At 51.4% G+C, this 27,208-nt stretch overlaps 1 long non-coding RNA gene across 2 annotated transcripts in view; it reads left to right on the top strand.

Moving 5' to 3' along the window:
- Positions 1–27,208, top strand: part of LOC123857729 (uncharacterized) — a 259,889-nt gene that overhangs the window by 133,030 nt on the left and 99,651 nt on the right. For both annotated transcript variants that reach the window (XR_010407092.1, XR_006793954.3), the window contains exon 5: positions 969–1,027. This is a non-coding gene — a long non-coding RNA (uncharacterized LOC123857729). The remainder of the gene's footprint in view (positions 1–968; positions 1,028–27,208) is intronic.

Genomic DNA, 27,208 nt, shown 5'->3' with positions numbered 1-27,208 from the left:
ACAATTGCCTGTCTGCCTTGTAGAGCCCCTGGGAGCAGCCTGTGTAAGGGGTTTGTAGCTCTAGTTGGAAGTTCTTCTTCTTGTCTAACTGCCCTCTTTTGCTGCAGTGTGAGCCAGTTTGAACCCTTCACTAGGATAATGAAGAGTATCTTTCTAAGAACACCTTGCTTCCTTCTTCTGAGTTTAGGTCCTAGATTAATTTCGGTAACTGATGAAACCCTGTCTCCTTCCTGTATCCCTGTGGGAAGACCCATCCCTAGATAACATCTGCACGTTAAGCATGACTCTTAGGGTCAGTTCCACCTCCCCCCATTTGTGCCCTTCTTCTGTCTCTAGCTCCTATCTTCACCCGTGTTTTCTCCAGGCCTCCGGACCACTCCTGGGCCTTTATCAGGACCTGTGTCTGCCTGACCCCTTCCCCCCAGAAGCACCAACTAACACACATTAAATGCATACTGTGTGCCAAGAATTGTGCTAGGTCTTCGATCTCACTTAGCCAGAATTGTAATCCTGCCAATGACTGGGACCATTTTGGAAATGAGAAAAACAAAGCAAAACATGACAACAAAAACAAAAAAACTGAGCCTCAATGGGCTTCAGGTTTTCGGCCACACAGGTAGTTAAAGGTAGAGCCAGAATTGAACCCAGGTGTCCTGACTCTAGGTAGGATGCCCCTGCTTCACTGAGTCATCTTTGTCTTCTCCCTCCTTCAGGTCTCAGCATAAGGACCAGCGAACATAAGAAAGGGCTTGGATCCATAGCTAGTGGCTTGATGCCGATGTGACGAAAAATTAGACTAAAGTTCTTCTCTCACATGTCTGAACTTCCACATCCAAGTGTGTGTTGTTCCTTCACGTAGCGCACTTGGACAGTTTGGTACATGCACCAATCATGTCACATTGTCGGCGCCTTTGGAACTCCCCTGTGGCATATGGTCCTGACTGTCGGTGACTATTTATCTTTTTCAGGGTGAACTGTATCTTTGGAAATACCCCAGAGTGATGTGGATTCAGGTCTGAGGGATCAGGTAAGGCACCAAAACAGGTGATTCTACTTTGGCTCACTACCCTTTAAAACATTGCTCAGTGAAATGTGGTATAGACATTCACTGTTCCACAGGTCCCAGCCTATTGTTGTGCCAAGGATTTCTCCCAAATGTCTCAGAATCTCGACGTGTGAAATAAAGCTTGAGCGGCTGGGGAAGAGGGGTGAGGGACGAGTGGACACTGATGCTCAAAACCAAATGGCCCATGACATTTCCTCATGATTTTGAGCCACTTTTTGGGCCTGGGGAGTTGGAGTCCCCTTGGCAGATGCATTGGTTCTCAGATCCTGGGTCAGTAGGGTTATCGGTGCTGCGTAGTCTGACTTTATCTGGAAGACACAATAAGTAGAAATGATTTCTCTTTTGTCCATGACAAAGGTTTGGCTCAACCTTTTATGAAACAATTCCCTGTTTGTTTGTTTTATAGGAGTCTGTTTCTTTGCCTTAGCTGAACAACTTAGCTGTCATTCTCATTGTTAAGTATCCCTTTCAATGAACTAAATCTTTTGCCTTTTTCAGTATTTCCACTGGCTTCTGGGAGGGCAGGAGAGGGGCTAGACAATTGCTTCTGGTAATGTCCTGGTTATCTTCCTTCCTTTCTTTTTTTTTTTTTAAGATTTTATTTATTTATTTGAGAGAGAGAGAATGAGAGACAGAGAGCATGAGAGGGAGGAGGGTCAGAGGGAGAAGCAGACTCCCTGCCGAGCAGGGAGCCCGATGCGGGACTCGATCCCGGGACTCCAGGATCATGACCTGAGCCGAAGGCAGTCGCTTAACCAACTGAGCCACCCAGGCGCCCTATCTTCCTTTCTTTAAACCTGGTGTGTCTGTGACATCCCATTGTCTTGGACATTATCTCACTTCCAGACACTTCTCTGAGCCTCTCAGGTGTCCTCTTTGCAAGATTTCCATGCCTTTGGCCCTGTTTGGCCTTGATTTTCGGGCTTCCAGAATACCTGCTCACTTTTTGATGAGCCAGCCCAGCACGCACTTCCTGTCTGCACCAGGCCAGCTGGGGCTGGCTGTGGTGGAGTTGGGAAATGCGTGATGGGTCCATACAGGTCAGTCTCTCGTCTTCTGCTTTCAGGGAAAACCTGTCTGGTGAAGTTATTGTCATATGAAGATTGTACAGTTTGACAGGGGCCCCTGGAGTTTGGTGCCCTTGCCTTTGTTATTTAGACAAGTTCAATGAAAACCTTGGAGAATTACCACCTCTGTGAGCTTCAGTTTTTTCATCTGTGGAGTGGGAGTAATAATAACTCCATCCTGGGAGGTCGTGAGGACCAAAGGAGATGATTCATACAAAGAGCTTGGCTAGTGACTGGTACATAATAGGTGCTCAAAAATGAAAGCCATTATCATGATTACCAACTTAATAGTGACTCCAGTTGGCTGTGAGCTGGAGCTGTTTTTGGTCAGGTGAACTAACTGATCACAGAGCGGGGCAGGAGTGGAGGGGGCGGGGAGCTGTCCATGGTTCTGCAGCCATTCCACCGAGATCGGTAAATGTCAGCGATCACTTATGTTGTGTCTGGTACTCTTCTAAGCACAAGAGTCTTTAGACAAAGGGAAAGCCTTTTTTTATTTTATTTTATTTTTTATTTTTTTAAAGATTTTATTTATTTATTTGAGAGAGAAAATGAGATAGAGAGAGCATGAGAGGGGGGAGGGTCAGAGGGAGAAGCAGACTCCCTGCTGAGCAGGGAGCCCGATGCGGGACTCGATCCCGGGACTCCGGGATCATGACCTGAGCCGAAGGCAGTCGCTTAACCGACTGAGCCACCCAGGCACCCCTGAGAGGGAAAGCCTTTTATCTGGACGCCCAGACAGTCATACGTGTACACAGGGGAGAGTGACATGCCCCTGTTAGTAAGCTTGGGACTATCTCATGTGCGTGCATATATGTAGGCATTTAAAAAAACATGGTGTGTGTGACATGAGTGTATTGTGCGTGTGTGCGTGTGCACGTGTGTGTGTACGCACGTGGGGTGGGGGGAATAAATGATGAATGGGCGGGGTTGAAGTGAAGAAGGGAAGGAGGGGTACTGCTATAATGTAACTCACCTGGGTAAACTAGCTGGTGAGAAGGCCCCAGCTTGGCTACCAGGGAGAGGCTGACTTCCTAGAACTTCCTGGGGAGAGTGAAAGGTACACTGGCCCCCACCCCATGCCCCTCCTGGCCCACCAGAACAGAGTAAATCTGAGGCCAGAGTGGAGCTGCTCTCCTGCAGGGCATTCCAAACTAATTTTCTGGTACATTATACACTTGGCCTTTTGAACAATCAATAGCCTTAAATGCTGTTTGGTTCCTGCAGCCATATCCAAGAAAAATAAGACATAATCCATCTGGCTGATATGGCCAGAGCAGGAAGGGAAAAGGAGAGAGAAAGAGGGAGGCTAGAGCTGCCCTGGGGATCTCTGCTTGGCTCAGGGAGGCGGGGGGGACTGGAGGGACCTGCCAGCTCTCGAGAGAATGGGCCTTTAAGAGATATTGATGGCTGGCTGATCACAGCCCCATTTGTCTCAATGCATCCTACCCATAGAGCTGTCACTACAGCAGAAGCGGAGTTCAAATGGGGAAGGGCTGGGATAAGACTCAGGATGTGGGGTTAAGAGCGAGGGATGGTGTGGACATCTTAGAATCCTGGATGGAAGGGTCTGGCTTGGGTTTTAGTCTGGGGTTAGATTTGAGACATTCCCCTAGAAGTCCTGAGATGGCACCAGGGAGAGTATCCCTGGGGACAGGGAGCTGTGGTCCCAGAACAGTCTTGGGGCTGCTCAGAGGAACACACACCTGGCTCAAGAGAGGACAGCATAGTCCCTGCAGGCTCTGGTCTGGCAGAATACAGGCCCTGCTCTGGGGCTCAGCCTGGCAGAGGGTGGGATGTGAGGAGGTGGATGGGGGTTTCTAGACAGTAAGAGGAAGAGCAGAATCAGCCTCCTTCAGAGCCTCTGCTCCCACAGGGTGGAACTCCTAGAAGGAAAAACAGTGAGCATCTTTGGTGTCCCTGCTGCCTCTGACAGCCTAGCTGGGAGGACTGCTTCCAAGGACCTCCAAACATCCTCTGCTTCTCCCCCACCCTCAGACCTAAGCCCCATTCAGAGGAACAGATTGAAGGAGTCAAGTGCCCACCTCAGGGCTCAATTTCCCCATCTCTTTTAGAAGTGGTCTAAAGACCATTTAGACTGTCTAGAGACTGGTAGGTGGAGGATGCAGACCTCTGCTGGACCCAGGGGCTTGGGTCATTTCCCTTGCGGAATACCCAGACAGTGGGAGAAATGACATTCACAGTGTGAAGTCAATCACGTAGCCACTGCCTGGCAAGATGTGGGGAAGGCATGACCAAAGGGTTATCTGGGAGTGGTTTCCCTGGGGAAGGCACATAGATGGAACAGGGGGGAGGAAGGCAGTGGCACCTCTCTTGCCCTACCCTGCACCTGGCTCTGGGGAAGGGGACCCCCTCTAACTGCCTGTCTGCATCTTCAAGCACTGCGGGGGACACCTCAGCTTCTGGGGGCAGTGGGGTCATGCAGGGTGGGAACGCCAGTAAGGGGCCTGTCAGGGACGAGGAAGCCTAGGGTGGATACCTCCCCCAACCAGAGGGAGCCTCAAGATGGGCAGGCGGGGACTAACATGGTGAGTGATGAAAAGGTGGGAAGAAGCCAGGCTCAGCATTTGCTTGGGCCGCTGGAGGTTCCCCGGCTACTCATGGCCAGGGGCCCGGGGCACCCCTCTAGCGCTTGGCTTGAGCTGGCCCTGCTCAGCTGGAGAACCATTCCTGCTTCCTAGGTCCAGGGCAGCTGAGCCTTCAGCTAGCAGAGTGGCAACAGTCCAGCGGTAGCATCAACTCTGTGATAAGGGCGGGGCCTGCACACTTCTCCGATGGGTAATTATGCTTGGAGCATGTTCTATGGAGATGCAGGGCTTGTCTGACAAGGCACGCTCTTGTTCCTGCTGCTGAGGCAGAGCGGAGAGGCCAGGGGCTGTGGGTGACGTTGCCGCTTGGGGAACCTCTTGGGGATAATGAGCTGCAGAGCCCTAGGGGCACTCATCCAACTGGGCACCCCTGTCCCTCCCCTGGCCAGGGAAAGGAGAGCAAGGGGGCGGGGAGGGGGTGCTCAGCAAGAGGACTGCTTCGACACAGGGAGTGCTGGGAAACCTCACATATTTATGGTAACAGTTATAACTTTATTGTTTATAATTATTATAATAGCAGAGACACCAATATTTATATTGTGTTCTATACTTTTCAAAGCGTTTTCACATTTGATTTCACCATAATCCTTTCATGGAGGGACAGATTTTTATCCCCTTTGAATGATGAAAATGGGAATGGCTTGGTCACGATCACCGGGCAGAGCCACGTCCTCAGCCTGGTTTCCTGACTTGGATGTCAGAGCTCCTTCTCTGTCTCCCAAGTTGGGCAGGATCTCCCTTACAGCCACTCCCTAGCCTGGTGTCACTCCAGAGGTTCCCGTATGAGGTGACCCCAGGGCAGGAGTTGAGGGAGGGGGAGGGAGAGGAGTCCCGGGTCCCTGCATTGGGAAGTTCCTGCAGCAGGACAGGCCAGTCACCAGAGCTGATCTGAAGGCAGGACTGAAGGGCGGGCATGAACGCGGGAGACAGACCCGCTGAGTATTTCCACAGACTCACACCACAGCTGTTCTGCCATTGTAGGAGGAAGCTGGGACACTGAGTGCTATCTGCGTGAGCAGGTCCACTTTAAAAGGCACTGAGTGACAAACAGCCCTTCCCATGCTGCACGCACATGAAAATGGTGCCAATGAACACCTCGTGGATTCTGCACTGAGAACCTGGGACCCAGAAAAGATGACAGGATTGTTCCTTGGGGCCAAGGTCAACCAAGGAGGGTTGGGAAGGAAGGAAATGACAAGCTCATTAGAGGCGAAACAGAAGGCCTGGGGTGAAGGGGTGAAAAGTTTGGGATCGTGAGCATGTTAGCTTGGATGGGCGTAGGGGTGGAGAACGTAGGTGGGTGAGGGGTCCCGAGAGCTGATGATTGAGATGGAAGGTCAGACATGAATTTGATAAGCTAGAAATTACAGAGACTCTGAGGATCGTTAGAAGGTAGGAATAAGATCAAAACAGAGTGCGGAATGCTTTGCAAAGCTTTGGGTAGAATGAAGGTTGGCTGGAGAGACAGGACAGGTGTGGGCAGGTGAGCCCCCCGAGTTTTACCTGTGTCCCATTCTGACTTGGAGTTCAAAGGGCTAACTGTGGAACCTGACATTCTCTGGATGGCTGCAAGGCTTTAGGACCCTCTGCACATTCTGCCCCAGGTTACGCTGTGTTCTGGAACTTGGCAGGATGGATGGCTCCCACACCCCATTGCCCTGCCCCACGGTGCCTTCCTTCCCCCAGCCGAGACTCAGCCTTCCCTCTACAGGATGCCAGTTCAGTGCTGGATCCTGCCTCAGGCTCCAGGATAAAGCTTGCTGCTCTGGGAAGAGGGCCTGCTGCTCCTTCTGCTCTGCTCTGGGGTGATTGATGGCTGTGGGGAGGTGGGTGAGCAGCCTTCCCTGCCCCCCAACCTGGTTCAGATGGTTGGAATGGGTGGGAAGCAGACTCCCAGAGTAGCCAAAGAGGAGTGGCAGGGAGGGTAGGCCAGAGGGTGGCCAGATGCTCCACAGGGTGGTTCTAGATGGAATGACTGGTTCCAGGGACCAGGAGATTTGTGCAAAGTACCAAACAGCTTAATACCGGATTCTTCTGAGTAGACAAAAAATAACGTTTTGCTGCTCAATTTCTTGGTTTCTCAAGCCCCCCTTGGACTAGGGCCTTGAAAGACCCATGATGGTGGGGAGTGAGGAGAAACTGAGGCTCAGGAAGAAGCAGGTGGTTTATCCTTAAAAGGGTGTGCTCTGTCCTTGTCTCTGGGCCCCCACAGTGTAAGGTCGGGAGGGGCTTCTCTGGGTCTCTCTCTCTGCCAGGCCTTCCTGAGGAATTTTAAAGGGACAAATCCTCTTCTCCAGATGGGGGTGGGGGGAACCCAAGAGCTATCAGCACCTGTAAAGCCAATTTAAAAATCAGTCTAGCCAACCAGCCCCCAAAGGAACCTATAGAGTAACTCAAAAGCAGACACTAATGGAGGAGAAAAGAAATGTAGTTACATATTCATCAGCTTTTAAATATTCATGAGGATTGTAAAGCAGATTAATTTTCATGCCTCATTTCTCCCGCGGTTCTTGCTGTCCATATTTTACTGCAGCAGTAGAAGAAAAAGGAGCTATGGATCACTTGGCCAGTGCCCTCACCATCACTTAAGGGGCAGTGTGCGTGTGTGTGTGTGTGCGTGTGTGGGGCAGGGGAACAGGAGGGGCTGTCACTGTGGAGGTGAAGGTGTTCGTCTCCGGAGGGACGGGCCTCTCAGCCATGCCAGGACGCTGCCAGGACCACAGCAGGACAACGTAGCGAGGTCGTGGGGGTGTCTGAGGGAGGGGAGCCATCTGGAGCAGAGAGGACTCTGGGGGCATCGACTTAACTTGTGACCTCCCCTGGGTGAAGAGGGAAAAGGACCTTCACCAGAGTCAGCAAGGGTTTCCTCTCCACTCCCCTGAACTGTCTGAGACGAACTGTCCACTGATGGAGCGAGGTGAGAGCGCAGGGCGGGCACCAGACGGAGTGAGGAAGGTGCTGGAGATGTGGAAGAACAGAAGGGAGGGAGAGCACCTGGGAGGGAGCAGAAGCGGAGAAGGAAACGAAGGGGCCACTGGGGGCCCATTTGTTCCAGGTGGAGGGCATTAGATAAAAGGACAGAGGATGAAATGATGGGGACGGAAGTTAGGTATCTGGAAGGACTTGCAGATCCCAGGGCTGTTGGGAGAGATCTTCTGGGGGTGGGAGAGATCTTCCCCTGAGTCATATCCCAGCTGCTGCTAGCCCACAGAGTGATGGCAGCCTGAAGGGAGAGGTGTCGCAGCAGCTGCTTGGGAAGCACAGCCAACAAGCGTCCTGGTTAGAGGGACCACGCAGAGTTGCTGGGATGGGAGGGGGGAGTAAGTGTTAAGGGCAGGGTATCAGGTGAGCCATTCTAGAGCCAAGGGCAGCAAATGTTGTTCAGAGTCATGAGTGGGGACCAGGCAGCCTGTGAAGGAGCAAAGATGGGCCCCGGGGGACAGAGCTGTGGATGCAGCCTTTCCTTGGGGCCCCAGTGTATGGCTCCTGGGCACGGATGGCCCCTGACAGCCCTTAATGGCTTGAGCCAACTTTCTTGGAATGAGAGGGGGGATGAGCTGGCCTCTGAAGGGCCCATCCTGGTTTGTCAGTTCCTGTCCCCTTCTGTGGTGGCAGAAGGGTATTCCGTGGAGTACGATCCTTAGGGTGCTCTCTGGTGACCTTTGGGCATCACTAGGCCAGACCTCACAGGTGGGCTCCTTCCCCAGCTTCATTCCCTCTGTGCTGGATATCTCCATGCGGGTGTCTAGTACACATCTCAAACCTAACATGTCCACACTCCAACGGGCTGCCCCCAGCACGCAGACCCGTTAGCTTGCAGCCTTCCCTATATTGGTCAATGGCAACTCTTCCCTTCTGGCTGCCCAGGCCAAAAAACTGAGGCGTCATCCTTGACTCCTTTCTCGCCCAGTCCTTCAGTGTAACACCCAGAATCTTCTGACTTCACTGGCCACCACCCAGGCCCAAGCTCCCACCTTCTCGTGTCTGGATGATCACAGAAAGCCTCTGGTCTCCTTCTGGGGCCTGTGGGGCTCCTCACCGTCGGGCCCCTCCCCTTGGTCTCTCAGAACTTGTCTCTTTGTCACTGGAACCCCCAGCGCTACACTGGTCTCCCGGCTGTTCCTGGAGCAAGATTCAGGGCCTTTGCATGCATGTTTCACTCCTTCACTTCCTCTAGGACTTTTCTGTTTGCCTTCCTAGTGAGGCCTTCCTGAGCACGCTATTGCAGACAGTGCTCCCTTCTCATAGGGGACTGTCCCCGTGAATAGTTACTGCCCAGGAAGCTTCCCCTTCTGCCCACAGAAGAGTTAGCTGCTACAGTAATTGTGCATCTGATGAAAACAACTGAAAAGTGGATAAAAAGTCTGAAACAATGACTTTCAGACAGGAGGCAACAGGTAGCACAGGGGGGTCCCTGAGAGAAATGAGGCCCCACTTGTGCATCAGTTTACCTCCAGGCCAAAGTAAAGGAGGGGGGATCCCAGACAGAGTTTGGGGGTTGAGTTGGGACCCAAGTTTGAGGATTGAGACTGGGGCCGAGTAGGCTAGAATTCATAAGGAAGAACACTGGAGAGGGGAAGCTGTCCACGGAGAGTTCTGAAAGTCTGCAGAAAGGTCCTGGAAACTTTAACTATGAACGCTGATCTGCACATAATCGGGGTGAAGCACCATGAGGTTGGGGAGAGAGCTGCTGGAAAGCAATTCCTGAGCTCACACAGGGCTGGGAATGGCTCAGTTTTGTATGTGTCAGGGTGGAGAGGGCTTGTTGTATGTGGTGCAATGGATACAGTCCTCAGAAGGATGTTACCTTGGTCAGAGGCCAAAGGCTGCCCTGCACCCATCTAACAGAGCTTAAGAGCAAACCTTCATAGGGTCACAGTGATTCCAAATAACCGGGAGCCAGAACAGAGTCCCGCTCTCTCTAAAGGCACACAACGAAATCCAGAACCCAATGCAAAATTCACAGTACCCATCACCTAATAAAAAAAATAACAGTCATGCAAAGAAAAAGCGAAACACGAGCCATAACCAGAAGACAAATCAATCAACAGACACAGATGCCCAAATAAGAAGGATGATGGAATTAGCAGACAAGGATGCCAAAGCAGGGATTACAAATATGCTCCATATGCTCAGAACTGTAGAGGAAAGCATGAATACAATGAGGAGAAAAATGGAAGATTTCAAAAACGAAATGGAACTTATAAAGATGGAAAGAGAATACCTGAAGTGAAAAATACCATTAAACAAATAAGTGATTTTTATTTCTGGCTCAACCACTACCAAAACCACATGGAGGGTGGGGGCATTTTCCCCTTCTGGCTTATTCTCCCAGCCGCCGGTGCCTCCCCCCTCCTGTGAGGGCACTACATTTGGTTTCTCAGTTCCCCAGGACTCTAGAAAAACAGGCTTCTTTTCTCGTTGATCCTGAATGCAATCTGGACTTCAGGGAGTAAGCAACAGCTCTTCTGAGTCTCGTTTCAGCTGATGTTTCCCGAATCCCTCCTGCGTCCTCTGATCTGAGTGCTCTACCGCCTGTCCAGCTCCATAGTGAACCCCTCTTCTCCGTCAGTCTCCCTTTATCCAAGTAGTTACAGAGCTCTTGTAATGGGGTGAGAAGCAAGAGCTGACCTGCCCTGTAGAGTTCCATGCTAGCCCGGGCGGCACAATGCAAGGAAGAAAGTGACAAGTTTCAGGAGGTCAGTGGGGATAAAGTACTTAGGGAGAGAGCAAACTTCATTTGGAGGTCAGGGAAGGCTTCACGGAAGAGGTGGCATTTCTGTGCGGGTTTTGAAGGATGGATAAGGTTCAGGCTGGTGGGAAGGAAGGGACAGGTGCTGTAGGTGAAATAGGGCCTCGTCTTGAATTCCCTCACTTCTTGTCTTCCCTTCTGAACCCCCAAGCTCCCCCCTTTCCCTCGGGGTTCTCATCAGCTCTTTTGCTCTCAGGAGTGAGTCCTGTGGGCCCTGGGCACCCAGGTTTCCCCAGCAAACTAGTGACACTCGTGCAGGCAGCCTCAGAACTCAGATACCCTTCACCTCCTTGGGCTCTGACCAGATGGAACAGTGCCCCGCATGGGCGGTTTGTGGTAAGAGTCTTTCCTGGACAGGTTCAAAACCCAGCCAGAGGGAGTGGGTTTGAGCCACGACTGGGTGACTCAGTCTCTCTGGCCCCCAGCCCCCCATTCGGCTGCTCCTTGACCCCCAGCTCACCATTGCTGCCATGAGGTTTGGGGGGCATCTGAGCATCTCATTTCTCCTCTCATCTCGTCTCCCCTCTCCCTTCTCCCACTCTCTCCCATCCTCCATTTTGGGTGCGATATGCTCAGCTCCTAAAAAGGGCAGTTTTTCACAGGCTGCTTCCCACATATCGCCTGACCTTCAGGGCCATTCTGGGGCATGGTGGGCGTGTGCAAATGAGCAGGGCCAGGAGAGTGGTGCAGGTGCCCCTCCTTCAGGTGTGTTTGGTAGAGATAAGGCAGTGCCTGTTTGTGACGGTGATGTCCCTGCCTAAAGCCCGAGGTGGGAGGATCAGGAGCGGGGTTCCCTGACGCGGGAGGTTTGAGCGCGGTGGGTGGGGAGCTCAGGTCTGCCACCTCATAGTCTCCACATGTCACCCAGGCCAGATGTTTCTCCTCTTCCTCCCCCACAAAAGGGTGGAGCGGTGATGGTGGCCGTGGAGCTGCCAGGAAGTCTGGGCGCCTGCAAGCCCAAGCCCCAAGCTGGGCCAGTGCTCCCTGTGGCCCCCGGGGGGAGGGGAATGCTCAGAGAGGGCACCATGGCGGGCTGGTTCTGAGTCCTGACTTCGGTGCCAGGTGGAGCTGAGCCTGAATTCCATCTCCACTGTCTGCTCCAGACAAGCAACCTAACCTCCAGTCCTTCCTTATCTTATCTGTAAAAGTGAGACAGTTGCACTCCCCCACCTTCTAGTGGGGGCATGTTGGGCACCCAGTTAATGGCAGGTGTTGTTGACGGGCTTGCTGAGAGGGGCGGAGGCTGCACCCCCACAGGCCTGTCTTGGCTCCCCTCTGCCTGACTCCCCACCCCAGCTGCTTTACTAAGCCCCCAGCTCCCAGACTCTTGTTCTGGAGCCTTGTCTGACAGCCCCCCAGAGGCACCCATTGCATCTTTAATTGCAATTCTCTTGCTCGGCAAAGCCATCAGCACCTAATGTCCCATGTCATTGCTGCTTCTCTGCCTGTGGACACCTCGCTCCTGGGGGCTTCTCAGCCACCCAGGGCAACTCCATCCGTCCAGGAATAGCCACAGTGGGGAGGGGGCCGGGCAGGGCCAGGACCTTCCAGTGGTGCTTTGATGACAATTTGCTTATAGATAACTTAATATCAGAGGGCAAAGGTCTCCATGAGTCTATCATTGGTCCTTTCTACCACTATGGATCTTCATTTATGGCCCCCTAGAAACCACAGGGGTACGTCCACAGTCTCTTAACACCAGAGCCTTATGCATGTCTTCACTGCAGGGAAGAACCCCCGAGCCCAGGGAGAAACTGAGCTCCCTTACCTCCCTGCCTCTCTGCGCCCCCCCCTCCCTAACGTGGCTCTGATGCCCAGGTAGAGTTTTTAAGGTAGGGCCCAGCAAAATGTCAGGGCCGGGGAAGTTGAACTTGGAGGAAGACCTTGTGCCAGGGACTCAGGTTCCCATTCCCTGGGTCCCAGGGCAGGGCCCCCTCCTCTGGGCTAGCACCTGTGTGATCCCCGTCCTTGCCCCAGCACCTGCGGAGCATGCAGGGGGCACAGCTTCTTTAGGAGTTCACGTTCAAGACTGGCCTGGGGGTGGCATTGGCAGCCCCCAAATGGGGCGAATAGGAAGTGGGCAGCTCTGCCACTTTTCAGTCAGCTCAGGACAATAGACTTTGTTCAAAGGAAGTCCAGGGCTTCGCCATATTTGAGAAAGAGCTTGGAAAGAGGCCAGGGGAAGAGGAGCCTCTCAGCCGCGGTCCTTTTCCCCCTCCCCGCCCCTCCCCTGTCCTCCTGGCCAGGGTCCTGCCACCTCCATTCCCAGGCTCCAGGATGTGTCTCTTTTACCTTGAGCCCAGGAAGAGACACAAACCCCTTTGCTGGTTCCTCTCGGCATTGCTGGGATCTGCTGGCATTTTCACAAAGGACTTCCATAAATACTGAGGGAGAACAAAAGGGAAGTAATTACAGAAAATACAAACAGCATGAAAATAGTCAAGTTTCTAAAGTACAGGTTTCCCAGCCTCAGATAACCACCCTGGAGCCCAGGAGGCTGGCCCGCCTTCCCAGCAGGCCCTGTGCCAGGACTCCAGCCCTCGCAGGCCGGCCCGCCGCCACACACCTCGGCCCCCCGTGGGGCCAGGGGCCAGGCCGAGTCCCCTCACCCTTCAGTTTCCTGCTTGAGGCTTGGCCTCGGCCGCAGCTGGCCACCTGGGTGTCCCTCAGCTCGCGGCTTCCGGGGGAGGCCTTGACCACCTTGAGAGTCCCTGCTGAGACAGGGAAGCCCGGGTCTCCGCCCTCAGGCCTGGCCGCCACATACATGCCACCCAGGGGTATTCTCACTGCTGTGGGGGACAGTTGTAGTGTTCCCGTCTGACTCACCGTGGCCCCTGACTCAGCCAGCTGCCACGCATTGGTGAGCCCACAGCAGCCACCGCGTGACCCAGCCCCCTGGACGGAGGTGGATCGGATCAGAACAGGAGCCTGAGCCGAGCTGGGCCAGTCAGAGTTCATCTTGGGGGGATCGGCAGTAGGGCAGCGTCTTCACGCCCTTCTTTGTCATGTGCGGCCCTGGGAGCCGTGGTGGCCATCTTGAGTGTTGGGTCTGCCCAGATGCGCCAGGAGAAGCAGAAGAGCGAGATGATGAGCAGGAGCTCCTGGTTCCTGTGGGCTGTCCTGTCCTTCATACCAGTCCTTGACCACATTCCTGCCTCCAAGACACTCCTGTGTCCTTGTAGTAAACTTCCCCTTTTATTGAAATGCCAGTTTGAGTGGATTTCTGTAGACTGGAAGCCCCCCGTCTCAGCCCATCCCACCACTCTGTAAGTGGGACAGACATGGTAGGGCAGCCGGGCCCTCGGAGAACCAAAGGGGGCCCACTCAGGGACTTGAGTGAGATGCTGAGAAGTCCCTGGGGAAAGGGTGACAAAATCCTGGAGCATCAGCCTTTTCCACCCTGTTGTGGGTGGGGAGCCTGGGAGCTCATGGAGGGGACAGTGCTAGCAAAGGAGGACCCTTAGAATATTGCTTGCTCCTTACTATCGACATTGAGTAGTCAGTGAGTGAGTGGACCTCAGCTTTCCTTCTAGCATTCCACCTTCTGCCCCCCCCACCTCCCCCCCATTACTTTATTCCATGGGGGTGTGACTCACAGACGAGGAGTCTGAAGCCTGAGCTTGAGCCCCATCTCAGCCACTGATGAGCTGTGTGACCTTAGATAAGTGATTTCACCTCCCTGAGTCTGGCTTCCCCCCACCAAAAAATGGTAACCACAATGCTTTGGTACTTTGCAGGGCTCTTTCAAACTTTTCCCTCCCTTGTCCCATCTTTGCTCCTCCACCTGCCTTCTCTGGCCCAGAATTTGCCTCCCCAGCAAGCCTTCCCCTCTGACTCCACCCTCTTCAGCACCTTCTGATCCCCTTCCTATAGTTCAAGACCAACTTGTGTTGGTCATGGGTGTGTAGGGTTTCTTCAAGCCTTACTTTTGGGGGTGATGCTCACTCAGTCTCCCCCATCAGACTGAGACTCCCCAAGGGCAGGGATCCCATGCCTCCTCCTTCCTCTGGACCCCTCAATGTGCCTGGAACAGTGTAGAGCCCAGAGAGGGTACCTGGAGGCAGTCTGCCCGGCCAGCTTCCTTCCTGACGTGTCCATCTGCTCTTTCCCTTCCCTCTCCTGGCAGGGAGGACATTCCAGAATCTACTTTCTAAACTGAGCCAGAGTTATGGGCTCCCCCAGCCTCTTTAGAAAACTAGCTCCAGCTACAGGAGGGTGCATTCTGGCTAATTCTGCCTTACATAGCTGCCCTTCCATTCTCGTACCCTTCTCTCTGCAGGGGAGGCGGCGTGCCCCACCTGAGCCAGCCACCATGCGCCCACCCCCCTCGCAGCAGGCTCCTTCCCTTCCTCTCCCACTCCCTGGCTCTCCCTCCCATTGCTGCCACCCATCGTCACCCCCCCCCCCCGCCCCCCGCCTCTCCCAGCCTTTCTATTCCCATCCTGGCTTGTCTCCCCAGGCAGCTGGGAGCAGAGCGCCTTCGATTTCTCTATTCAGTCTGAGGCGTAACAATTTTCTGCTCTCCCGTAATTAGGGGAATTTTAAGCAAACTCCCCGACGGATGATTACAGCAGGTTCAATCCAAGCTCCTTTGATCAGGGAAGAATGAGGACGTTGTTGGAATATTCCTCGACCTGCTGGCCAGACAGACTCTGAGGCGGAAGTCTGGCTCTTGGGCTCCCCCTGGAGGGCTCTGGACTTTCATCCTGGGGCCTAAGTGACCCTGGGCGCTGGGTCTCCCCCGGGGAGGACTGGGTTCAAATCTGGCTCTGTTAAGGATTATCCCAGATGTGGCTTCTCTGGCTTTGGGCCAACATCTGGACTCAAAGCCTGGGTTGGGGCTGGTGACTTGGGTGGGAAGGGAAGTCAAGGAGGCACAGAGGGAAGTCTCCCAGGACTGCTGGGAATGGTTGTGCAGGCTCTCAGTAGTGGGCCATCATTCCCACTGTGGCCTATGTGAGTGAGGATTCCTGGGGCTTTCCAGTGTCCAGCCTACACAGCATACTGGTAAGCTTGAACCTGCCTTCAGGAAGTTTGAATGACTCCATTTTTCTAAACTGTCAGAGGGAGAGGCACCTTCTTAGAGTTGAAAGGGCCTCTTTTCTTTATCTTGTCCATTTCCCCTGAGTCTTTTGTGTCTGCCAGAGGCAGTGAGTAATAACAGGAAGAGTATGGCCTTAGGAGCAGCCTGACTAGAGAATGACTTCCAGTTCAGCTACTTCCTGGCTGTGTGGCCTTGGTCAGTTAATGAACCTCTCTGAACTTTAAAATCTATCCTAAAGGATTGTTTCGAAGATTAAAGAAGAAATGGATTAACACTGCTTGGCTCATAATAGGTGCTCAGTAAATAGCATTCCCTTCTCCTTTCTCTGCCCACTTCACACAGTTTAAACATCATCACCCTTCAGGGCAAACCCTATTCTCCTCTGTCTGCAGCCCCCAGCCCTGTGTGCCCCCAATGCGGTGCTCGAGAGCAGACAGAGTATATTAATAGACTACTGATGTCTCCAGCATTCCTGAGCAGTGGGCCTGGCTTTTCCATAGGTTAATTAGGTCATATTTCAGGATAATTATGGCGGTATATTCCTACACTAATTAAGTGGCTTTAAACCATCTCCACAACGCAACTCCATGAATCATAATTAAGCCTTACTGCCGAGTGCCTCTGCCAGCCTCAGAGCCCCACACGCGGCCTGCTCTGCGTGCTGTCTCGGGAGAGGATGCACCGGAACCACGGGTTTGAAAAGGACTTATTTTCCTGGGATCATGTCAGGAGGACTCCTAGTGAATATCGGATGAGGCTTTGCGTGGTTTCTCTTTTGTTTTCACAAGGAGAGAGACGAAGAGAAATAGAGTGTTGATATAGGTTTATCCTCTTTTCCCTGCTGCTCTGTTGACTAGATTTGAATAGATCGCCAGGGGAGGCGGGCAGGGGTAAGAGAGGTTATAATGCTGGTGCACATGGTTGCAGGTGGCAGTTGATGGTGGGTGTGCGGAAGAATTCGTGTTACAGCTGTTGTTCACTGGGGACCATGTCTAACATGAGCCGGCTCAGTTCATGGCTACTTGGGAAGGAAGACAAGAGCACCAGAGAGCACGTGTTTGGGAGGGCCGGATGGACCTCCTCACTCCTGATTGTTTTGTTCTCGACGCGCCTTACAAGATGAGCAGCTCGCACCTCAACAGTGGCCACCATTTTGGTTACTGTCGGTTCTAGCTTGAGGCATGGCGGGATTATTGGCGCCGCCCATCAGGAGGTCTGGTTCTGAGTCTTGGCTCTACTGCTTGCTGGTGGTTACCTTGGGAAAGCCGTCTGGCCATCTGAGCCTCAGCTTCCTTATCTGGAGAGTTGGAAAGAACACCAGCTGTCTTAGGACTGCTGAAAAAAGTTGAATGGGACAATGGGATGGGGCCAATGACTCCGATGAGGAGTTAGCCAATTCTGGGCTATTCTTCCAACCATGGAGAAGGGCTCACACGGACAGAGCCACACTCCCTTCCAGGACTCCTTGGCACCAAGGCGCTTATTAATCTGCTGGCTCTTGGGTCTGGTGTGTTCCATTCCTGTTCATGGAAACCACAGATGTCTGTGGGGGACCAGGATCCAGGACCTCAGGTGCGTAGCACCAAGCGTAGACCACGGGGGGTGCTGGGACACACGTTTTCTCCTGCCTGAGAGAAAATACAAAGGCTGGATTACCCGCTCCTACCACTGGAGCTTGGAGAGGCCACCATGGGTCATGATGGCATGTGGAGGATGATCACAGGATGTTTGGAAAAGGTTTAGGAATCAACAACATCTGGGAGCCTTGATTCTAAGCTCATGGTCCTCAAAATTCCTGGCCTCTGTGGTTTTCCTTTTCATGCCTCCCTGACCTCACCCTGCACCATCTCCCCACCCTGCTCCATACAGTCCTGCCTCCTGCACCCAGCACCTTCTCAGAGCCAGCAGCTCAGGCAGCAAAGGGGACAGGGGAGACTTGTCTTCTCTCTCTCTCTTTCTCCCTGCCCCCCTCTTCTCTCTGTGGAGAGATAGCCCCAGGCATTTGGAGTAAGACACTAATCAGCTAAGGACAGGTGACAATATACCAACATCTGTGGAGGCCAGGAGACGCTCCACTGTCCTCAGAGAAAGGACAGGGAATTGGGGGTAGGCAGATGGGAAGGATGTAGCATTTATATAATTTGGTTGCCACATGCAGCCCCTGACTCCTCTGGCAAGAGAACACCATGGGAAGGTGCAGATAAGCCCCGCTGGAAAATTGACAGCAAGGAAGGCGGCCCTGACACCCCACTCACTACTGTGGCCTGTGGCCTACGGCTCTGTTAGAATAGAGAGAGGTTAGAGGCAAGAGAGGCTTCCCCCAGACGCCACCTGTAGGTGGAGGGGAATGAGCCTTGTTCTCCGGGCAAAGGGCCATCCTGGGCTAGCGGGAGATGAGAGCTCCAGGGTGGGGGTGGGGGCATCCTGTTGAATTCAGATGGAGAAGAGGGGCTGCTTCTTTAGTAGAGCTGCAGGTCAGATCCAAGGTGAACTTCCTGCTGTCTGTGTTGAGGAAAGGACGAGAGGGTGGAGCAATGGGCGGGGGCCCAGCACACACGGCGTGGGTGGGGCAGCTTCTGTGGGCTTGGACGGCTGCCCTGAGCCCACAGAGCTCTGCTGACAGCAAGAACGGTCTGTTGGCGATCTCAGCCTAGGAGGAGGACCTCTTCTGGAGGGGGAGGTTGGGAGGGGGTGGAGAGAGTACTTGACAAGGACCAGACAGCAGATAATGGGGCTGGATAGTACTCCCCAGCAAGAGAATCGGGAGCTGTGGGGGCCCAGCTTAGAGAGACAGCTCCCCCTGCATATGGCATTCCCACTGACTTCTTGTGCCCAGGAAGGCCTGCACCATGGACATTTAAACACTTAACGCACGTCTGTATGTGAACACATGTCTGTGCATGTGTGCGCATGTAACCACAATACGTTAGCACGAGGTAGTAGAGGATAGTCCTTGCTAGACCACCAATTCAGGGTCCTAGGGCAGCCTTTGGTATATGACTTTACCATGCTGGGCCTCAGTGTCCTTGTCTACACAATAGGAATGAACAATCCCTTGCCTACTCGCTTCAAAGAGCTGTCATGGTAAAAGACAGAGGGTGGGAAAGCCCTCTGCAAACTTATAAAGTCTGCTGCAGCCGTGAGGCCTAGTGAGGGTCATGTTGCTGTCCTACCCAAGCCTCTCCTGAGAAGGGAGGGATGGGCACAGTGGCAGCTCCCTGCGCCTCCTCCACCGGCATCTGGTCCGGCCCCTGGGGAAGAGGATGAGTGGGAACTTACTCTTGTCAGAGCCAAGGGGGTTGCAGGAGGGGACTCTGGGGCTGAAACTCTCCTTCCCTCCAGCCCAGTTACACATTTGCGTCAACTAAACCCAACCCTGTGGAGCATCCAAGGATAAATAAGTCTCAAGGATCTCTTCCAGGGGTAGAGAGAAATGCTGTGAGAACATTAAGACATGGAGGATGGGAATACAGTCACTAATAGGTGTTTATTCATGGATAAGATTAAAAATAAGAGTACATAGAAAGGAGAAAATGTTGGAAGAGACAGTGCCTTAACTTTTCCCCCTGAATTAAAGGGTCATATATACCTTCAGAGGGGAAGGGATTAAGGCAGTGCTGAACAAGATAAAGAAGAAAAACCTCATTTACAGACACATTAGGGAGACTTTCAAGTGCATCTCAGAGAGGAAACGTCCACGCAGATCACCTACAAATAAGGAGGAGTCAGAATGACAATGAGATGATAATAAAGTGATAGCTAGAAACTGTTGAAGTCTGTATGTAGCTAAGTATTTAAATGTGGGGGCAAAATAAAGATATCCTCAGGCATAAAGAGGTGTGCAGAATGTATTCCAGCAATTAAAAAAAAAAGTGAATCTAAGAAGCAGATAAAGACAAACAGGAGTGAAAAAAAATTTATTAGATATTACTGTTGCTTGAATGAATGATGAATATATGGCACAATCTGGAACTAAAATCCAGATCATGTCAACATGGTAGCACTCAGGAGAGACAAGAGGTGGGAAGAGACCAAAATCAAACCAAACCAAAATAGCCCAGGGGTGCTCAGTAACCTGGGTGGCTCAGTTGGTTAAGTGTCTGCCTTCGGCTCGGTTCATGATCCCAGGGGCCTGGGATTTGAGTCCTGCATCGGGCTCCCTGCTTGGCGGGGAGCCTGCTTCTCCCTTTCCAACTCCCCCTGCTTGTGTTCCCTTTCTCCCTCTCAAATAAATAAAATGTTAGAAAAAAAATAGCCCAAATATCCCACATGTGAGAAAAATAAAAACATACTACCAAAAAGCCCTTGGACTAAAGAGAAAATTTTGAGGGAAATGATGAATTACTTAGAATTAAATGTCAAAGAAAGCTCTACATGTCAAAATTTATGGACTACAGCTAAAGCAGTCCCATGAGGAAAATTTGTAGCTTTAAATAAATCTATCAGAAAACAAGAAGGGCTGAAAAGAAATGAGTCATGTATTCAAATCAAAAGGAGGAAAAAAAAAAACCCCACAAAAAACCAAGCAGTAGAGAAAGCCCAAATAAGCAAGAAGAAAATACGATTAGAACAGAAACCAGTGAAATAAAGAATGATGCTAAGAATAGCAAAAACAGTATAAATGAGTAGTAAAAACAAATTTCCCTGAAAAGACAAAATGAACATCCTTTAAAAGACCTGTAAAATAAACATCAAGAAAACAAGAGAGCAGATTTTAAAATAAACTGCAGAATTAATCCAACTCTGCAGAGCATCAGAGGGTATGAGAGCCAAGGGTCCTCTCCCAGGGGTAAGAAGAAAGACTGAAGTAAAACTAAGATTTTAAAATATAAAAATAATATTAGAACAATATATGTGTATATGCAAGTATATGCAGTTGGCCCTATATGAAATGTACAAATTTCTGGACAATATGATGAAATCAACAGAAGAGAAATAGAAGGTCTGAACAGACTAATAGGATGTGGAGGAAAAGGATGTCTCGTGCACTCCTGGTGGGAATGCAAACTGGTGCGGCCACTATGGAAAACAGTATGGAGGTTCCTCAAAAAGTTAATAATAAACCCCCTTACGATCCAGTACTTCCACCACTGGGTATTTATCTGAAGAAAATGAAGACACTAACTCGAAACGATATCCACCCTCCCCCCCCCCCCCCCCCGTTGCCGTGGAGGGGAAGCTGTGATGGAGGTAACACAGTCTGGACCGATTGTGGCCTAAATGTTCTACTTTCTCACAATTTTGCAACAGCACAGACACATTTTGAGACCCCTCCCAGGATCCCCAGAGAGGATAGCAGAGCAGACCTGTATCAGATAATAGCCCTGAAAATCACAAAGGCCTCAGGCATTAACAACAAAGGCCCAAGACGGCAAAGGAGGAAAAATAAAAAAAGCATTAAACTTTACGAAAACCATTAAATGAAAGACCTAAATGAAAAGAAGTACTATATCCATGTTTAGATGACTTAATTTTGGAAAGATGTCTATTAGCCCCAAATTAATTTCTACATTCAATTAAATTCCAGCAGGAATTTTGGGGAATTAAACAAAGTGAGTATAAAATTTCTATCGAAGAATCGAGATCCACAATTAGCTAATCCAATTAAAAAAGAAACAGCAAAGAAGCAACATTTGTTCTGATAATCAAACTGATTACAGTAAAAGAGTAATAATAAAAGCAGTGTGTTATTGGCGTAGGGACAGACAAATAAGCCAAAGGAACAGAATAAGGGACCAGAAACAGACCTAGACACACATAAATAAACTGAATAAAAACAAGTCTAAATAAAAAAAAAAACTATAAGGGAACTCCCTATGAGAGAGAGGAGGCATCACAAATCAGTGAGAGAACGAATTATTTTGTAAAAATCATCAGAAAAACATGGTTCACTGTTTTGGAAACGAATTAAGTTGGATTGGTACTCAACACTAGATTTAAAAAAAATTTCCAAGTAGAGAAAGACCTAAATGTGAAAAGTAAAATTATAAACACAAATGGAAGAAAATGCATTAAAAATAATTCTGAAACCCAAAGTGAGCACTTTGAGACGATTTAAAAAACAACCAGACACAAACCATACGGCACAAAATAAAAAGATTTGATCACATTGACGTTAGAGATTTTTTTTTTTTTAAACAGTATGAACAAAGTTAACAGAGGAGTGACAGACCGGGAGTAGATAGTTTTGGAAGTCTATAACTGACGTAGGTTTAATATCCAGCATATACAAAGAACTGCAAATCCATACGAAAAACGAGTATCTAAAAGAAAAAAGGGAGGCAGGATATAAACAGGTCATTCATAAAAGTGGCCATTTGAAATAGCTATTAGCTATTAATTTCTTTAACACAAATTAAAATAAGAAGGTATCATTTTACCCCCTCAGATTGGCGAAAATTAGAAAATGGGTGAGGCAGCAGGAAAGAGAAAGCCTTCAGTTCCTTTTGGTGGAAAGTATAAGCCATGCGCAGAGAAACCCGCTGACCTTGGTACGGAGGGTCTGGTACCCCTTCGCTGCCGTTTACACACGACGGGTGTGCAGCTTCGCAGAGTCTCTAGCAGGTGCATGGGAGACACGTGCAAGGAGGCGTGAGTTGTGGTCAGGATCCGAGCCAGCCCCGCGTCCTGCACCAGGGGGCCGCGGAAAGAAAATGTGGCGTTGGGGGATGATGGAATACCGCGCCGCAGTCAGCGGTAATGAACTGCGTCTCCGTTGAGCAACTTGGGGTGATGTTGCAAAGCAACCCAGAGGGAGGAATTGTAAGCGACAGAATGGAATTGTTAGCGTGAAACCATTTATGTAAATTTCAAAGCACAGCCGACACCGTGTGTTTAAAGGGTGCCCGTATGTCTAAATAAACAGAACTCCAAACATGAGAATGGAAGGACCTTTTAATTCCTCAGGTGGGACACAGGAGACATTTTGATGCACCTGTGCCTAAAGGGCGTAGGTTTGTTCCTTATCACCCAGAAATGTTTGCTGTGGAGACTCTTGCCTCTTATGTCACCCCTGAGGTGGGGTTTGGGGATGGGGTGGGCAGTCTGCTTTGCACATAGCTGACAATAAGAGCAAGCTAAAGGTTTAATGGCTGTTTTTGAGGGTACATCGAGAGTCTTTATGTCAAAATGGATTCATCAAGATGTCACTTACCCTCCCAGAAATGAATTAAAAGGCCCTGTGTTCCAGTAAGTTCTCTGGCCTGTCGGGGGGCTAATCTTATCTTCTCCTGTGAGAGTCACTGACCCTGTGAATCTCTGTGCTGCTGAAACAGGTCATTTTAAAATGGGAACATTGGTCTTTTCTGGGGGACCCCATCTCGAGCCAGGGCGCATGCTCTTTGGGTCCCAGGTCTCATTAGACTCCTTCATGGCCTCACCTTGATGATACTGCCGCCTCTCTGTTTGCCTTTAAAAGCAAAAGAGAAAAAAGAAGTAAAATAAATGAGATCAGGAGAAAAAAGGCAAAAGGATGACTTAATAAAATAGTAGAGATCAAAACAGTAAAAACAGCGCTGGTAAAGAGACAAAAAGCTCCACTGGATGGGGCCATAAAGGGCCAAGTGAGGTCTTTTGTCTAAATTAAAAATAACTAAGCCATAAAGTAGGGAGCCCAAGGTTCAGCACGTGGAGATTCCAGAGGCTGCAGCATGGGGCCAAGCACAGGGGGCCCTCCTGCCTTTCCCTGAGGCTCCGGACCCCAGGCCAGATACTGAGATGCGCCACCTGACGGCCCAGGGCTATCGGAGAGTGTCTCCCTCTGGGAGTCTACAGTTTGTGGCTGGGAGCACAGTTCTGGCCTCCCAAGTCACCTTCCCTGGCCTCTGCTCATGCATCCCCCTGCCCTTTGCCCAGGTGGTCCCCGCCTCTTTCCTCCCTTCTGACCTCCTCACTACACCTGCCTGCCCAGTAGGGAAGGGCAGAGTCACAACCTGTGGGCTCCTGTCCCAGTTCTGTCCCCTGTTGGCCACAGGACCCTATCTCTCAAATGGGGAGAACCATAACATTGGCCCTGCCTGCCTCCCACGCATCCTTTGGAACCCGAGGGTACTATGGAAGGTGGAGGGGTTTTTGCTGATGGAGGAGCAGTTTAGGACTCCCTCCCCCATGAAGCCTTAAGTGAATACTCCCACCCAGACTGAGAGAGTGCACCCGGTTATCTGTAGCTGAGTGCTGTCAACACCCAAGATATCCCTTCCATGCCTGGAAAAGTGTGGAGGGTATTAGTCGGTGCTTAATAGATACTGATCGATTAATCAAAAGGGCTTGCATTCTCATTGTTTTCCTGCCTCTCCAACCAGACTGAGTTCTCTGAAAGATTACCCTGTTCTCTCTCCTTCCATCCCTTCCATTGGTCCCGTTACCAAATACTTGAGCATCTACTATGTTCCGAGCCCTGTTCTAGGCCACAGACACCGCTCAGCCCTCAGAAAGCCTGCATTCTGGGTGGCAGAGGAGGGAGGAGGCAGTTAAAACTCAAGGAAACAAACCAATGGCAAAAAGAACGGCAGATTTTGAGGAGTGGAGTGGTTACCAAAAAAGACTGAGGCAGGAGCCTCTGGGGGAGGGTGGCCAGGGCGGGCCTCTCCAGGGAAGGGGCATTAGGTGGGAGGATGAGGAAGGGCTGGCTGGTGACCACAGCGGCGGAGCTGAGGGGGAGCATTCTAGTGAGAAGAAACCATGTCTGCACGGGCCCCCAGGTGTCAAAGTCGGGTACCGTAGCCCGTAGGACTGGAGCCGGAGGAAGCCGAAGGGAGGGAGGTGAAACCCGAGAGGGAATCCGGAGCCAAATTACATGGCAGGTTCCTGTGGGCCAAGAAGGGGGTATGGATTTTCTTTTTAGGACAACAAGGAACCACAGAGGGATTTTAATCCGGAGAGCAGTGTGATCTGTCTTATACTTCGGAGATGCTCTCTATCAGGGATCGAAGAGGATGTTAGACACGGTGAGGATGTGGGACATTCTACAGGACGGATGGCCTGCTTCAATAAGGCCGGGGTGGGGGGCTCAGTTAATGACTCAGAAGGCTCAGGAGACATCGGCCAAATGCAGCGGACTGGACTTGTTTGCATCCTGATTTGAACCAACCAACTGTAAAAAGTCATTTTTGAGGCAAGTGGGGAAACCTAGATTGAGTATTAGATAATGCTAAGGAGCCATTGCTAATTTTGTTAGGTGTGTTAATGGTATGGTAATTAGGAGAAAGGAAAAGAAGTCCTTATCTGCTAGACACACAGATTGAAGTCTTTGCAGGTGAAATGAAATGATGTCTGAGATTTGCTTTAAAATACTGCAGAAAAAAAAAAAATCTGTGTCTGGGAGAATAGATGAAATGAGATTAGCAAAATGTTGATCCGTTTTGAAGCTGGGTGATGGTACATGGGGGTTCATTACACCAGCTTCTGAAATTTTCCATAATAAAAAATGAAAAAAAAAAAGAATTTTTTAATGTGAGGAATTGGAAGGAAACCACCTGTGGACATTCTGCTCCAGCCTGCCCCAAGCAGATGTATTTGACCGTGAGCTGTGGACTTGGATAAACCTGGGGCAGTTTCTAAGTTGGCCAGTTGCTTTCTGTTACCTTGAGTTGAGCCGCTTAGTTTCTTATCTGTAAAATGTTGAGTTGTTACAAGTAGTAAATAAAATAGTGCACATAAAGCCCAAGCTTAGCACCCAGGCAGTGGTGACTGTTCAGTTCCTGGTAGCCATTGTGGACGTGATGTAGACGGGGCTGAGGCATAGCATGACTGGATTCTGGAAACTTCTCTCGGGGATTAGTCTCCAGTATCTAGAAAGCTGAGGCCAAATACATGTGTCGGGGTGCCCAAGCCATCAGGCATGTGCACATACCCCTGGCTTGCATTCACACACACATAGACACCCCTCCATGGGGAGGCCTCCTCATGGCATGGCCTGAGCAGGCTTGGAGTTTGACCTCTAGCAAAGGCCGGGGTGGTCCTCCCCAGAGGACCAAGAGTGAGAAGAAGAGGGTTATGCTCAGAGGAGACCGGCTGTGTGGCCCATGGAGGAACGGGGCACCGGGCGGCCCAGGTGAGAGGACACACCGGAAGGAAAGGTGGTGCCATGGGGTGAGCAAGGGGCTGAGGAGACACTATAGTGAGAAGGGGGACAGGCTGGGGCCTTGGGGGCCCTGCATGAGGGGCAAGAGGAAATGCCTGACTGGAAGGTCTTCAAATACAGGAAGAACAAGGAAAGCAATCACCAAACCTACAAGCAGCGTGAAAACGGTTATTTCCCAGGGGCCTGTTTGTAGTCTCCCAGTGGCTAACCTTGAACCGCCGAGAGCTGGATGACCTCACAGGCCCCTCGCGGCCCCCCAGCTCCTCTCTCTGTGGTGGGGCCAGAGAAATACAGGCTGGCCTGGCCTCCCGAGACCCTTCCACTCTGTCCCGGTTTTTTATCTGAGAGCCATGCAGCTTCCAGAGCCGAGAAGGAAACACTTGGATCCGAGAGACAGCCCCTGTGGTGTGTGGGGAAGGGTTAGCCCCCGCCTGCCCAGGTAGCAGAAATAATCACAGGATCCTATCCCGGACAGAGACAGTGGAGCACAGAAGGGCCTGTGCCCGAAGGATGGGGAGTGAGGGAGAGAGGGGGGTGGGGGCAGAAGAGGCATCTAGAGCTCAGGTCTGGGGGGAGGGGCAGGTGTGCAGAGAGAAGTTTGGGGCGCTGGGGCACCTCCAGCTCCCAGGGAGAAAGGCAAGGAGGCAGGGCAGAGAGAGCCAGTGCCCCCTCCCTTCGCCCCTCCCTCCCCCCACTGCAGGCCCTGGGGCAACAGGCTAGTCGTGCAATTCTGTGGTCATCACCAGGAAGAAGCTTTTAATCAGATCCGAAGTTGAGTGGCAGGAGGGAGGGAGGAGACCCATTCTGCCATCACTTGCTGTATTCCAGAGAACAGTCTGGGGAGTTGCTAATCCTGCCCACATCACATTAACACCAATAAAACACCCTGACAACTCCCACTCTTCAGATGTCAATATTTATTAACTCCAGAGTGTGGCGCCAACTTCCAAGCAGCCTCCCTCCGAGGGCAGGCCTGGCAGGAGGAGCGGGTGGAGGGACCCTGTCCTGTGGCCATCACGGCCTCCTGCCCTTGGTTCGTCTCTGAGCTCCTGGGGTCAGTGCTGTGAGTTGGGGCTCAGAGCTCCCAAAGTCTTGCGGACACCTCTGTCGGAAAGGGGGCTTCTCTTGCTTCTCCCAGCCAAGGGAACTTGTCCCCTCTGCCCATCCTAGGAAGGAGCAGTTTCCCTGCAAGCCTGGTCTCCTCACCCCCACCGTGGAAAGGAGTCCTCCCGGTGGTATGGTGGGGAGTGCCTTGCTGGAGCCTCAGGCTTCCTTAGGCCAGCCCAGGCTGGGGGCTGGGGCTCCTTTGACAGACCAGACAACCAGACACCACAAGGTTAAAGTGGCCTGCTCAGGAGCTTGGGATCAGGGCTGGGAGTCAGATGAGCTTTTATTCTGCCCGGTCCACTGCCAGACCCGCCTCACCTCAGGGCACACCCCAAGAACCTTGGGGCCGAGGAACAGCTTCTGGGAAGCCCAGCAGGTTCCAGGAGCTGAGCCTTCCCGAGTGATGGTTGCAGAGTCACCTCCTGTCACACCAGATTTGCTGCTGGGAGAGATCTCTGTCCACAGGGGTGAATGTGGGCATC

This window comes from Mirounga angustirostris, unplaced genomic scaffold, assembly GCF_029215605.1.
Source record: "Mirounga angustirostris isolate CCGP_5_RB_7025 unplaced genomic scaffold, mMirAng1.0.hap1 SCAF_13, whole genome shotgun sequence".
NCBI lineage: Eukaryota > Metazoa > Chordata > Mammalia > Carnivora > Phocidae > Mirounga > Mirounga angustirostris.
The sequence above is the reverse complement of the archived record's forward strand: the minus strand, read 5'-3'. Positions and strand labels throughout refer to the sequence as shown.